The following is a 13884-nucleotide window of genomic DNA, read 5'->3' as shown; positions in this document are numbered from 1 at the left end:
GCATTAATAAGTAACAATCCTTTTTTTTTTTCTTTTTTTGCACTACCATTGCATCTTTTATCAACAAGCATTTTACAAGCATCAATTAGTCCCATTTTATAACATGCTTTATGCACGGTAAATATTACTGCTCTCCTTTTACGGCTGGGAAATGCAGGCATGGAGAGATTGTCACATGCCCGGGATCGCAGAGCAAGAGACTTGCTAAAACTGGAAGAATTCAGAATTCCTGGGCCTGGTTTTCTATTTACCCACTTAAATCCTCATTGAATATCAAGCTGTAGCACGGGTGCTTTTAGTTCTTGATGCTTTCAGGTTTATTCCTAAATTCCCTTTTAAACATCATCAGAACACACCACTAAAATGCTGGATATCGTTCTGGAACTGTTCACAGAGCACCGCTGAACCTTACAAGTCTTAACAGCTCCTTTTAATCAGCTTGGGAATTTAAATCCCCACTAAATACGTATTATCTGATGTTATTTCATTACAAAGGGCATAGTATAATACATTGACCAAAGTTTATCTTCCAACCAGCTCAAAGGACAGGGGGAATAATCCACAAAGGGACTGCAAGATCACTAAAATACCCTGGGCAGGGAAGTGTGTGTAGCACTTATTTCATCTTCCTACTGCAAGCTAAAAAGTGTTATTGCAGCAATCTAGATGTTAATCTGTCTGCACAGTGAATTTCACCAAGCTGCAAGTCATTAGCCGTGCAAGTACCCCAACGAACCACCAAAATAACTGATGTGGATGGCAGTCCTTCCATTGCACAGCGACAGAACGGAGCTGAATCCCCAGAAGGACCGCAACTGCACAATGGCTCGTGCTTTTTTCCCCACAATGGGACAGTAAAGGTCACTCGTGCTTCACGCATCTTCATGTTTTTAATAGTTACATTCAATTCCTTGCAGTCAGTAACATAGTGCCAACTGTGATTGACAATATCAAGCATTGGTCAACAAAGTTTTGTGTTTTTCCTTTGAGATTGTTTTCTTGCATTGCTGGTTAGGTAGCATAAATTACATTATGAATCTGTAGCATAAATTACTGTACATGCTGCTTTTACAGAGGCCATCACTGAAGATTCTACTCCCCTTTTGCTATTACTTTGTATATATGTGAAATAATATTCTTTCTGTTTGATGTTTGCCATCAGAAATCCAGTGAATCCTTTGAAACTCTTCTCTCTCATATGCTGTGGCCCTTGAGATACTCTATATAAGATGACCAAATGTGTAGGAATATCCCAGATGGCAAACTCCATTTAGCAGACAGAGCATCATTCTCTGCTGATATGAAAGTCCTTCTTCCAGTGACCTTTTTAACATTTGTGCCTTTACTTTTCTCCTCTCCAGTGAAAGAAACAGCTGCACCCCAATTCCTTATTCTGTTGTTCTGCAGGTTTACGTTGGAATAATGCTTACAGTCTGCAGTAAACAGGGCCCTGCTGTATGGGCTGCTGTACAGATTTATCTAGTGAACTTAAAGCAGATGCAGGGACACACCAACACCAGCACTAGCTAACGACGAAAGCCGCAAATTAGATTCACTTCTGAAGTAGATCACAAGTTAATAAGAGTGTGGGATGTTGTTTCATCTCAGATAAATAATAGCTTCCACATCTGAGAAGAGTGTTTTTAATCTGTGCCACTGAACCAACAACATGGCAGGAATAGCAACCTACTGCTCCTGACGAGGCATAAATTATCGGAGGGCAGTGCGAAAGGTGGGTCTACCTCGGCTCTGCAGGGAGGGCCCTCCTCTGCCCATGGTGCAGGCTGAGGTCATCTGCTGCTGGCACAGCACCGCACCTGCGTGTGCACCCGTTCAACCAGATGAGCAGGCTCAGGACCCCTGTCTGGTTGCTCACTTGGAGTGATGATTTATATTCTGTGCATCACGTTCTGTCCTGTTCCTCCTCCTCCCTGAAGTGGGTATTCAGAGTTTGTTGTGACCACCAAAACCCACCGGATGGTCAGAGAGGCCTTGCTTGTCTCTTACTAATAGGAGCATAATGCAAGGAGCAATATCAGACACCAGTTAGAAAAACATTATTCATATACCTTCAGGGCTGAATTCTGCCTGTGCCAATAGGGGCTGATTTTATCCTGTCAGTGAAATCAGCTGCAGAATTTCTTTCTGCTTTGGCCGCACCGCTCTAACAGAGCAGCCTAGGAAAAGCAGTGAGCACAAGCGTAGGGGGAATCAGGCCTCTGACCCAAGTACTACATCACTATAAAGCTGCCACGTCAATACAGCAGTGTTCAGATGTTCTTTGGCCCCTGACGCTATCCTCTTCCCTAGACTATGTACAAAATCAAAAGAAACAATTTATGTACTTACTTCCCCTCCTGCCTTCCCTTGCTCTTCCTTCATCCCCCTCCCCTTCTCAATGTCTAATCCATGCACTGGGAAGGTCACGGACGAATAGATGCGTAACAGCCACACTGAGAAAGTCAGGCGCTACGAAGGCACCTAACAGCAAGCTGAGAAATTGCAACTGATTCTTTTGGTACGGGTGCTAACAGGGAACAACCACATACTGATTTTGACTTATCAATAGTGCCATGTCTCCCTCATGTTGCTCACAACCCTCCCACATACCTAATCGCCAGGCAGCACTTTTCAGCTACTAATGGTTTTCTGACAATATAACCAGTCCATTTCAGATGTGCTGGCAGCACACCTACGGTGGTGCTAGCAAACTCTCTTATTACTTCTTGATAAAAGAAGTAAAGGACAAAAAGTTCAAGGAAGAAGTAAGTTGTTGATGAACCTGTGGGTGTCACTGGGAAAGATGGAACCAATAAACCCATACTTAGGTGCAGTCTGATGTTAGAAAAACAGAAGTGGAGAGGAAAATGGTATTCTGAAACCATTTAAAAGAGCTGGGCTATTACCACAGATTGCTTCTTATGGGAGGTAGGTAACTAGATGGCCTAGTGGAACTTCCTCGTTGACAAACCACCTGGAAACAGCTGATGTCCAGCTCTATGTCTCATTTTTGCCCCATGCAGTCTGTGCTTTTGCATCCTACAGTGAGGGGAATGGAGCCAGAGGCTTCATGTTAGTTCTGATCAAAGGCAGAAGTGATGCAGATACAGGCAAGGTGAAGTGCCAGAAGAGCTGGTGGGATGTGAAGGGCATTCTCCTTGGAGAACAGATGTCCAACTTTGGCCATTCAAATCTCCGTTTGGGATTCCCAAAAGCAGATCTAGCACCTTGCCCTGGCTCTCTTCTTCAGAATCCAAGGCCAGTTTGCTTCACTACTGCGGTTGGCGCATGGGAGTTGTTGTGTATCACCCAAAACTGAAGTAGAAAATAATTTTGAGCAGGACATGAAATACTGTGATCAGCTGACTACCTACTAAATTTGATATCAAATTCTCTGTACTTTACACTGTCGCCACAGTTCAGATCTTGATTTCCTAAGCTTTTGCAAAACTGACAATACCACATTGTGTATTGCATGAGTTGCCATGGAGGAAGCAGAGGGTTTGGGTAGTTAAGAGCTTTTGTTACACAAGCAGTGCAACGTTGCGAGTGCAGGACATTAACTGAATGCATTTGCTAAAATCAGAGAAAAATAAGGTTGGAAGAGACACCAAGAGTCTAGTCTGTCCCTCTGCTTCAGTCCCACCTATTTTGATCCCAATAGCAATATTCTCAAAAAACTTTCAGTAATGACAACTCCACCATTCCCTTAGGCCACTTATGATAGCATCCACAAGGTAAAAAGGTAAGAAAGCTCAGTGGTAACAGGATTCCAAAGACAAATTACACAGCTCAGACTTTTAGTTAAGGTTGCCGGTGAATTCAGCACACTTTACTTCATCAGTTATATCCTGGGAATCTTTTAATATAATCTTCAATGCCACAGGAGATAAAGAAGACAGAGAGCTAGAAGTCGAGCTAATGAACTTGGCTTCTGTGGCTCTGTGCTGGCTGAGGACCTGGCCTGTTTATTTCTTTTTAAAATGACAGCTCAGAGCCTGGAGCACAATTGCACAACAGCAGGTTGGCCTCTGAGGTTGCCACCTCCTGAGCACCTGATGTCCTGCCTGCAGCACCGGTCTCCTTCTAGTAAAGGAACTCTTCCTTACTGATGCAGGCCTTGGTAGGCTGCCACATAAACACTAGGGCAGAGTACTGATAGAAAGCACCCTTGAAAAGGGCCCAGAAACATCAGGAAGTAAGAACACGCTGGTTTGCTGAAGTGGGGATCATAGTACTCTCCACAGACACTGCCAAAGGCTAGCTTCTACCTCTGACTCATGCATTTTGCAACCCAGCTGAGATCAGCAGGGTAGTGCACCATGGAATTTGGTCGCTACCTGCTCTCTGCCTAGGCATCTATTTGCTCAAGAGTTCGATCATCACATCAGTTTATCATCTAAATGCTCTGGCATGTATTCATCCAACTGGGCTGGCACCTCTGTACATGGCACAGGATGTTATTTAACGTTGACGTTGATTTAATACTGAAGGTTGTTTTGCTGGGTTTTGTGGGTGTTGATTCCAGGGTTCTAGAGGAGAGTTCCTCCCTGGTAAGCTGATAAGCTGGTATTTTCTCATATATGTGTATGGCATCCAGAAGTGGGCAAAAAGATGCATTTCTGATATAAAACAACAAATCAGATCAGTGGCTATACTTTCTTGCATCTTTCCGTCTACTGTCTCATCCCTTTTCTTCAATACCAGTTTTTGCATGATTATTCTCTTTTCTGACCTCTTCCTTTTTCAAAGTCTTTCTCCTCATTTTCTCTGTTCACTCATTCTTTTCAGACACCTGCCTTGCACAGCATCTCCTATACTTCCTCCGTGTGTTGCACACTTAGGGGGGTCTGCAACATGTGATTCAACAGCAGAATGCCTCTCCACACCTTGTTGCATGGCCTGACAACATTGACACCGTTTTACACCCTTCATGATCTACATTTTGAATTTCTTTCTCACAGTTCTTTTTTTCTCTTTCCTCTTTCTTGCCCTGTAGCATTTTGCTCTTCTCTATTCATCCCCAGTAAGCGACACCTAAATTGGTTTGGGGCATTGATCAGCAGGCTTGTGAAGCCGCTTGCACGTGCATGTACAGCTTAGCTGCCATGTCAGGAGAGAGCGTATCACCTCTGCAATGACACTTCAGTCTGCAGTGGCATATCAGACTGTCTTCTGGAAGTATCTATCTTCACAGCGGCTGCAAACACAGGGAGAAAGGAGGAGCCACTTCCCACATTGCCCAGGCATATCTTCATGAGGAAAGGACAAGCAAAACTCACTGGCATTCTCCTCTCCCTGCACAAGATTAATGTGGACTCCTGCCAAGTCAATAGTTTGACACACAGTTTAAGAAATACTGTTACAACTCAAAGATGCAGCACTCACTAGACCCCCAAAACACAGCACATTAATCTTTTCAGTGCTTGGGCCTCCACAGCCCTTTGAAAACAAAAATCTTTCTTACAACTCTGTGTTCTTCTTGTTCATACTCTCTTCTCAGTTTCCTCTACTCTATTTCATGCCTAAAAGCGGCAAGAGAACAGAGACCAACTGGCAGACAAAGAATCAGTCAACAAGGCTGCTTAGTCTACTGAGAGCTCTCAATGATACCTTCGTTTTATTCTGTACCTTTCTGTAAACAGGTGCACTTCACCTCCAGAGTTTTACTTCAGTAAGTATTATGGGATTTGGAAAGATTTGAAAATAAGCTTACATAGCTGGTTTATCCTATCAGTAATGCTGATAACTGCATACCTTCCTTGGCTGGCAGACTAAACCTTGAGTAAAGTCATACACTACATTAGACTAACAATCAACAGAAAAACAGATAGGATTCATCTTTTATTATTGTTATTCAGCATGAATCCTGAAATGTAACAAAAGCTGAAAAAAAGCTCAGGCTTTGGATAATTTGTTAAAAGAGTAAAATGTCTTCATCTTGATCCTAACACGGGACTGACTATACTAACTGAGGCTAACTTACAGACCTGTAACCAATCCTTCAGATGTCAGTTCAGGATTACGTATTATCTCTATTATTTCAGACTGAATCTCCTAATTTGTATCATGGATACTAGGGTACACCACTACAATCCTGTGAGAAGGATGGTACAGACCAGTTTAATAAAATCTTTGCAGAAGAAAATAAAAATGTTTTTGAACTGTGAAATATTGCAAAGAATTTACAACTGTTGGTTTACTTATGTGATTATTGGGTAACAGATTTTGAAAAATTAAAATTAATAAAGGTTTCACCCTGCCTAAAAGTCAAGAACATTAATCAGTGAATTCAAGTGGTAAAACTCCACCACAGTAGCAAAAACAATGTGAGAAGTAAGCACATCAGCGTCTAGTCCATACAAGTTAATGAACCTAGCTTCTGCTTTATTGAAATAGGTATGCTTATAGGCATCGACAAATAAGCAATACATTTTACTTTACACAGCTTATCACTTGCAAATTTTGAAGGCTCATCTGACTTTCAAATACAGTATCAAGAGTGTGTACAAAATGAATACAGGCATGAATCCTTTATCTGGGTTGTACATAGCTGAAATTAAGATATTAAACTCAAGATTCAATTAAATGTGGAAATTCTCTCCTGCAGTATAAAGTATTAATGATTGGGTGAACTTTTTTTTTTTTTTAAGATTGCACTGTGTCTGCACTGACCTGGTACATCTAGCCTATATTGTTCACACACACAACGTACGTAAGGCAAGCAACTCTTAAGTCCAGTAGAGGTATTTCATTTTCAAGATAAAAGACAGCAACCCTGAATTACTAGCAGGCCAATCCTACAACCATTATTCACTGGAAGCACTCAGCATGATGAAAGGGTGCGAAGTTAGTACTAAATAACACTGGGCAACAACTGAAAATTTTGAAAGAAAAAGCCCACAAAAGCAAAGGTAATGAGATGCAAGACACACATTACTGAAATGTGGTAGAAAAGCATGATTCAAGACTAAGATATCCTCAGCTGAAATTAATTTTTCTTCTTTGTTCTTTGTTTATAAGATGCATAATGTTAAATTCAAAATTCTGTATTTAGATACCTAAATAATTAGACTGATTTCCAGGTATACCAAACAGTTTTCCCCAGACCTCAAAGACTGCTTGCACTGCTTACCACTGAGGGTGAGGAATGACCTATCTGGCCTAGAAGTCACCTGTGGATTTTTTTGTAAGGTGTATTCTTTCATGGCTGGTGGGGTTGTTGCACTAATTCATCAATGGATTCCTTTTCCTGAGACCAAACACAGTATGGAAATGGCACTGATGATGCAGCTCAAGTTTCTCCCTAAAAGCAAACAAAAGGAGAAAGAACAGATATATAATTACAGGAGCTATAAATTCATCACTAAGAAAGTAGAAGACTATTTATATTCTGTTGGCTACTGTGATGAAAAATAATTAGAAAGAATGTTATTCAACATAGTTTACTGAAATTATTTGCTCCTATTATCTTAAGAAGCTATTTAAAGATCAAGTAAATCACAGTTAAATGCAATCACTCCCTACACACTGCATGTGTTGCCTATGCTCTTAACTAATGAGATTCCTTTTGTACTGTGGAAAAAGGTCACATTTTGAAAACACTAGATCAGCTATCCAGATTCAGTTGTTATCCAACACAATACTGCCACATGTAACATTCATTCCACAGCTGGGGTTTTATGTCCAAAGATACAGTCCCCTAAAATACATGGTTCAAAAAACACATTAATATCACATCTAAATCAAGAGCACCCTAAGCGGGATGGGGCAGAAAGCCATATTATGTGAGATAGCACTTGAAGGAAAAAGTAATTAGGACAACTACATTCACTTTGCTATTTGGTATCCACTGGAGATCGTCATAGAAGAGATATAACAAACATGGGAACAAGGGTGACAGCTTCCTCCGAGATGATTTTTTGTTGCTTTTGGTTCTCATACTTTAGTACAGAAACAGCAATGGACTACTTCCCTCAACACCTAATTAACACTATCAGAGACCCCAGCTTCCCCCATTAATTCAAAATATCCCACCTGATCTTTTCTAGTGTATGCCCATGTACTAGTTTAACAGTTGTTAAATGGACTGACTCCCTCAATCAGACAGAGCAGCTATTTTAGGAGGGTCCCAATCCTACAAAACTGAGGACATAGCTCTCTCCCAACTTCTACCTTACATAGTCATTCAAAATTGTGCAAAATATTGTTCCACCCTATTAGAGTGGTTACATTTTATGCTCCATGTCATAAAGCTAAAAGATTATTGCAGCCTGCCCAAAATTAAGAGGGCAAGGAATGGAATGTACATGGGAATGTACATTGCAACCAGGGGAGCAGAGAAAGCTCAAGACCTCTGTAAGTGCTTTCTATTCATGGATATGACAAAACCTGTTAGAGATCCTTCTTATAAAAACTGAAAGTGCTGCCTTTTCCTTTCTTCTTGGTGGGCAGTCACTGTACATGATAAAAAGAGCTATATAAAATGAACTGCAGACCTGGTTTTAGTTCAGTTATAGCTTTCTCCTTCAGTCCTGAGAAATGCACTGAACTGAGGCAGAAGTGACTCATTTTTCTCAGTAACATTGCTCCAAAGCAATTGACAGCAGAGAAACAAGATACTGGCCTATGATAGCAAGACAGAAGAGAGTGTTCCAAGAAAGTTCCAACTATACCTTTATGTTCATTGCAAGTATGCCAAGTTTAAACATATTTTCTTTTCTTACTCATTGGACTACATCCTGAAGGACAGTTTGGCATGCATCCATGGGAGGGAGACCCTGAAAGAAATATATGGAATACACGTAGTTTACCTAATGAGAAATGTCTACAGAATGTTTAAGTCAAGGCTGATCTTAATTTCCACTACTTGCTTAATAACTAACACTGATAAAAGGGAATGACAGGGTAAATATGCTGCACTTTGCCCTTCACTGTATCTAGACATGTATGAAATATCACCCACTACTTTAGACTCCTTCCCACAGTTGAGCCAAAAGCTAAGTGTTCAAAGCAGTGTTTAACTGTATGGAATGATCCTTTCCGTTTATAACAAGATTCCTGCTGGTCTCTCCATCCATTTCAGTTAGGTTCCACCCTTATAAAGCCCATTTGTTGACACTATTCTTAACAATTCATTTAGATTCTTAATTAGTCTATTTTATAAGCTTCATTATTTTAGTTAACTTTTTTTTAATGAAAGGGTGCTGTTGGTATGAAAATGGAGACTGAACCAATATTCTGATCATTATGTTTCATGTTCAGTGAGAGTACCCTTTCAGATGTGTCAGATTGGGACTGACGCAGTCTATTTGTATCTACTGACACGATCACAACCAGTTCAGATAAGGACATTCCCTTTCATTATAGCAGCACTGGTATAGACACTGTAATTGCTTGCAGAAATGTTAGTTTAGCAGGAATTTTCTATCTAAAGCAAGCAAAAGTTCTTGTATACAAAACCCAGGAACTATAATAGTTCTGTTTCACTTTTGCTTCATACTGATAATACCACAACTTTGACACTGCCATCTGAAAAGGCTCCATGTTATTTCTGCATAGAAGGCTCAGTAATGAAGCTTGCAAAATAGGTCTCCCAAGAATTTATTCTGCTTAAGAAAGGGTAAGGAAAATGGTGTATATATATGGGCTATTTGTTTAACTAGATCTGTGCAAATTAGCAATTTAAAAAACTGGCTGTTCAACTCCGAAACAAATCTTTACAGTATATCATAGGAAAAGTGGTCAAATGAAAAGGAGACATTTGAAGTCGGACTTTTGAGCAAGTATAAACGAGATGCGTGAAGCGAGGAATAAGGATAGGCAGGGAACCTCCAAATTTTACAGGGCTAGCCAGGATCTTCTGGGGGACTGCAAGCTGCTTCCCTTGGAAGTTAGGTCCTGAAAAATGTTGGTGAGAAATGATCATGTTCCTTCCATAAGCCAGAAAAGCAGAGAGCAAGTTTCACTCCTCAAAAGGTATTGAAGGTATTGCTCTGGAGCATGTGCAGAAAGAGTTCGACTTACAGTTCCCTGGAGGGGCTGCAATTACGTGCCACCTCTCCAACACTAAACGAGAGCTCACGCTAAATAAACCTTAACTCATCTGGTTCGGGTTTGAGATAAATGGTCTACTGTGTGTATAGAGTTGCTCATCTATCAATCTGTATCGATGACTGGAGGGAGAGGAGTGAAAAGAAGAACTTTCAGTGGTTTGATTTGATCTAATATGTCTGAAAAAAAAAATTTTTTTCTACAAAATGCTGATATACAACATGATGCCAATGGATTGTTAATTACTGGATGTAAAGAGAAAATTTTGATTTACATTATACTGGCAATTTATGCCGCATGGAGAAAATAATAAAAAAAAAATGCTTCCTTTTACTGATTTTTACACAGAATATTACCATATTCTGGTAGAACAAAGTACATCTGCCGAGAAACTAGCTCACAGTGCGTGAAGGCTAGTATCTCTGCCAATATTAGCTTTATGGACCAAGTAATAGTATTATGCTAATAACAGCTGATTGCTATTTGTGTACCAGACTGTTCCAATACCATGGTGATGAACATGCTGTTGGTGTCTGGAACAGATGGACAGAACATAGAGATATTTACTTTGATTTTAAGACAAATAGGATTACCTGTTTCATTAGCAAGTCTACATGAAAGCATGGACAGAAACACATGATCCTATCTTGATCTCCAGTAGCTGATGGGAAGAAGACAGTGTATACAATAAACAATTCACCCTAGCTTTCATGAAGGGCAACAGCTTTGAATCACTTGTAAAGCCAATGCAGCTGTTTTATGCTGGTAAGAGGCGAAACAAAATTTGCCATCTCCTCTCACCTTCGGTCAGCAACATAGCTCCTTTGCAGTTCTCTGCAAAGCTGATGCTTCAGACATATGAGATGAGGCAATTGGCTGTGTGGTGCCCTGTTCCAGTGATTCTTTACCTGATGACTTAAGGACCCCTATAAAGAAGAAGGTGTGACAGCTTTTCACCATCTCTGGAGAAGAGAACTGGAAGAACAATGAGCTCCTCTTCAGCTCATCTTTTTGATTTGACACTGAAATGGAGAGAAAAGTACATTTAAATCCCACGGTGTTGATTCTTAACCCCTACCACAAAAGTCTAGATACCAACTTTAATCTACACTCTCTTCCTTCAGAGAAATGAGGAAGAAACACAGGCCCTGAGGCAACAGAAAAGGGAAATATTTTCACTGTTGGTTGTGCAGTTTTGTTTAGAATTAAGCCCATGATACTGGAAAAAAATGATCTCAGGGCAATATAACATAATATAATACACATTACAAGATATGATGCCATATACTACAGGCAAACCGGTTTTGAATGACTGAAAAAGCAGTTATGCAGCAGGGAAGAGTGCTCCGACACAGAGCACTGGGACCATAACAACAACAACTCCTTTCCTATCTCAGTGAAAAGCCAAAAGAGGAAACTGGAATCTATTGCTTTCATATAAGAGCTGCCAATTTCCCACTGGTATCAGAAGCCAGTCATGTTTGGAAAGGAAATGACCTATTGCTGCATGGCAAAGCTAGCAGGTGCAGATGGCATGTGAACAACTTTCCCAATCACTGATCTGCCAAGGTCACAAAACAGAAAGTACAAATGGTTTTAAGGACAATCATTCAGTTCCTGCCAGGTCATCTACAGATTCTGAAAGCACTTCATTCCATTCGGCATCCGAAAAGGTTTGAAATAAGGCCGCTAAGGTGAGGTGTCAGATCACTGCAGTAATATATTCCCCCCTCCAAACACAGGCAAACAAAATTTTATAAATTCAGATATGTGAACAAACACTAGCACATGCTGAAGCACCACAATCATTCAAATGCACACATTGGCAATGCCTTGTCTTTAATTCAATCATCCCTTAATGCAGCCAGAAATTTTGTTCGAAAGTGTCTGCTTCTCCCGCAGCACTGCCTGGCCTGCAGACAGCTTCGCAATGTCAGGCTGCAGCACAGAGATATGTGAAGGGAGGTGCCGAGCGCCCCTGCCAACCCCACGAAACCCAGCACGCGCTGTCTCACTGTGGGGTGCAGTAAAGGGCGTCTCAGGATGAAACCAGCAACAGTCACACCAAGTGCTGAAGGTGGTTTTAGAGAACGAGATTTAGGATGCGGCCTCTGCTGAACATGTCAAGCAAAGTCAGCGTCTGTGAAGGCTAGGGATGTTAACCAGGTGTGTATGCAGCCGGGGCCAAATGAGAAAACTTTCTGCCATGCTTTCACTTTCCATTCCCTTAGCCCGGCAAGTAACACCCATCTACATCTACATCTGTCCAAGGCTTCATGTTATACCACTAAAACATGAAGAGATTTTATACAGGTCCCCATTCACATCTGAAATACAGAGGCTTGAGAAGCTCACAGGAAATCGCAAGGGGAAGAAGGTTTCCAAGAAACACAGAGCCACATCAGCACTTTGCTCTTCATTGGTAGATTAAAAAAAAGTTCAAAGAAACCTTCTCTGCCTCTCTGTGGAGCAGGCTGAAATACGGTAGAATGACTTCCATTTCTGCAGAATTTTGCATTTGCAAATACTGACTGTATTTTCATCTGTTTTCTCTTACTGAGAAAAGTAAGGTTGGATATACTGCTTAGACTGGAATTTATTTAAAAACACTGCAATGATAGCTGCACATAAGAGACAGCAACCCTTCCTCCTTCTGAGCGTTTATTTCCTCTATCCTGAAATGGGTGTCTAAGATAGATGGAATGAATCATTTTCTGGAGTGCCTACTTCCCTTTGCTGAATACTGACCATTTGCGAGACAAGATGGTTGAAATTTAGAGTGAAATTTCATTTGGCTTTGCCAATTACTTCTGAGTTCTTCAAAAAGAAGTGCAGAGCAGCGTACAATACCATCGTGGCACTCTATTGTCTCAGTAGTTCAGTCTGTTCATTTTCACTGGGAAAAAGCAGACTTTCCATGCACTGGCACTACATTTTTAGCCTGGGTTCTAGAAGTTAAACTATATGCTTTCTGTTAAGCTTTGTTAATATCCCCATATGTAGCAGAAATGCTGCTAAATTATCACCACAAATTGGTCTAGAATGTTGAGGTCATATTTCAAGCACGAGACCAGAGAGTGAAAATCCCTATACACAAGGCATTGCCAAATTCAAGGAGGAAATATATGGGGAGGAGGAAAGAAAAGAAATAAAATGAAAAATCATCCTGTTCTTGAACTGTAACTTCCAGTTTTTCTTAGATATTCACTAATGAAATCAATGAAATATTAATAAAATTTAATTTTTTAAGCTGACAATATTCTTAAGTATTTTTGAAAGATGTATTGCTTTTTTTCTACCAACCTTATTCCTACACTGATCTGACTGTATTTTGAATATATAGGGCAATAAATAAAACCTTCTGTTTGCTCTCTTTTTCCTTCATAATAACCAGCTGAGGTCTACATCAGCACAGAACAGACTTACCCAAAACAACTGCTGCATCCACATAACGACAGTATAGTGGGTCAGACCAAAGACCCACCTAGCTCAGTATCCCATCCCTCACTGTATATTTTGTTCTAAGGTTGAACAGGTCACAGGGACAAGGCACTCGGAAATAAGATTTGCTAGATATCACTTTGCCACTACAAAGTACTCTGTGATGATATTCCAGGCATTACTAAGCTGGCTATCCCCTACTTGGCTTGCTGTAGTGGTGTAAAGCTTATTTCTGGCTTGATCTACAAGGAGACCCAGGGAACATTGAGTGTTCCTCTAAAACGTGATCTGAGATGCTGTGACTTACACTGAGCATGCAAAGAGGAAGACTAGGACTGCTATGGATACGGTCCATGCTCTGGGGTGCCAGGGTCACACTCTATATGGCTT

The sequence above is a fragment of the Apteryx mantelli genome, chromosome 3 (genome assembly GCF_036417845.1).
Source record: "Apteryx mantelli isolate bAptMan1 chromosome 3, bAptMan1.hap1, whole genome shotgun sequence".
Taxonomy (NCBI): Eukaryota; Metazoa; Chordata; class Aves; order Apterygiformes; family Apterygidae; genus Apteryx; species Apteryx mantelli.
Note: the sequence above shows the minus strand (reverse complement) of the source record.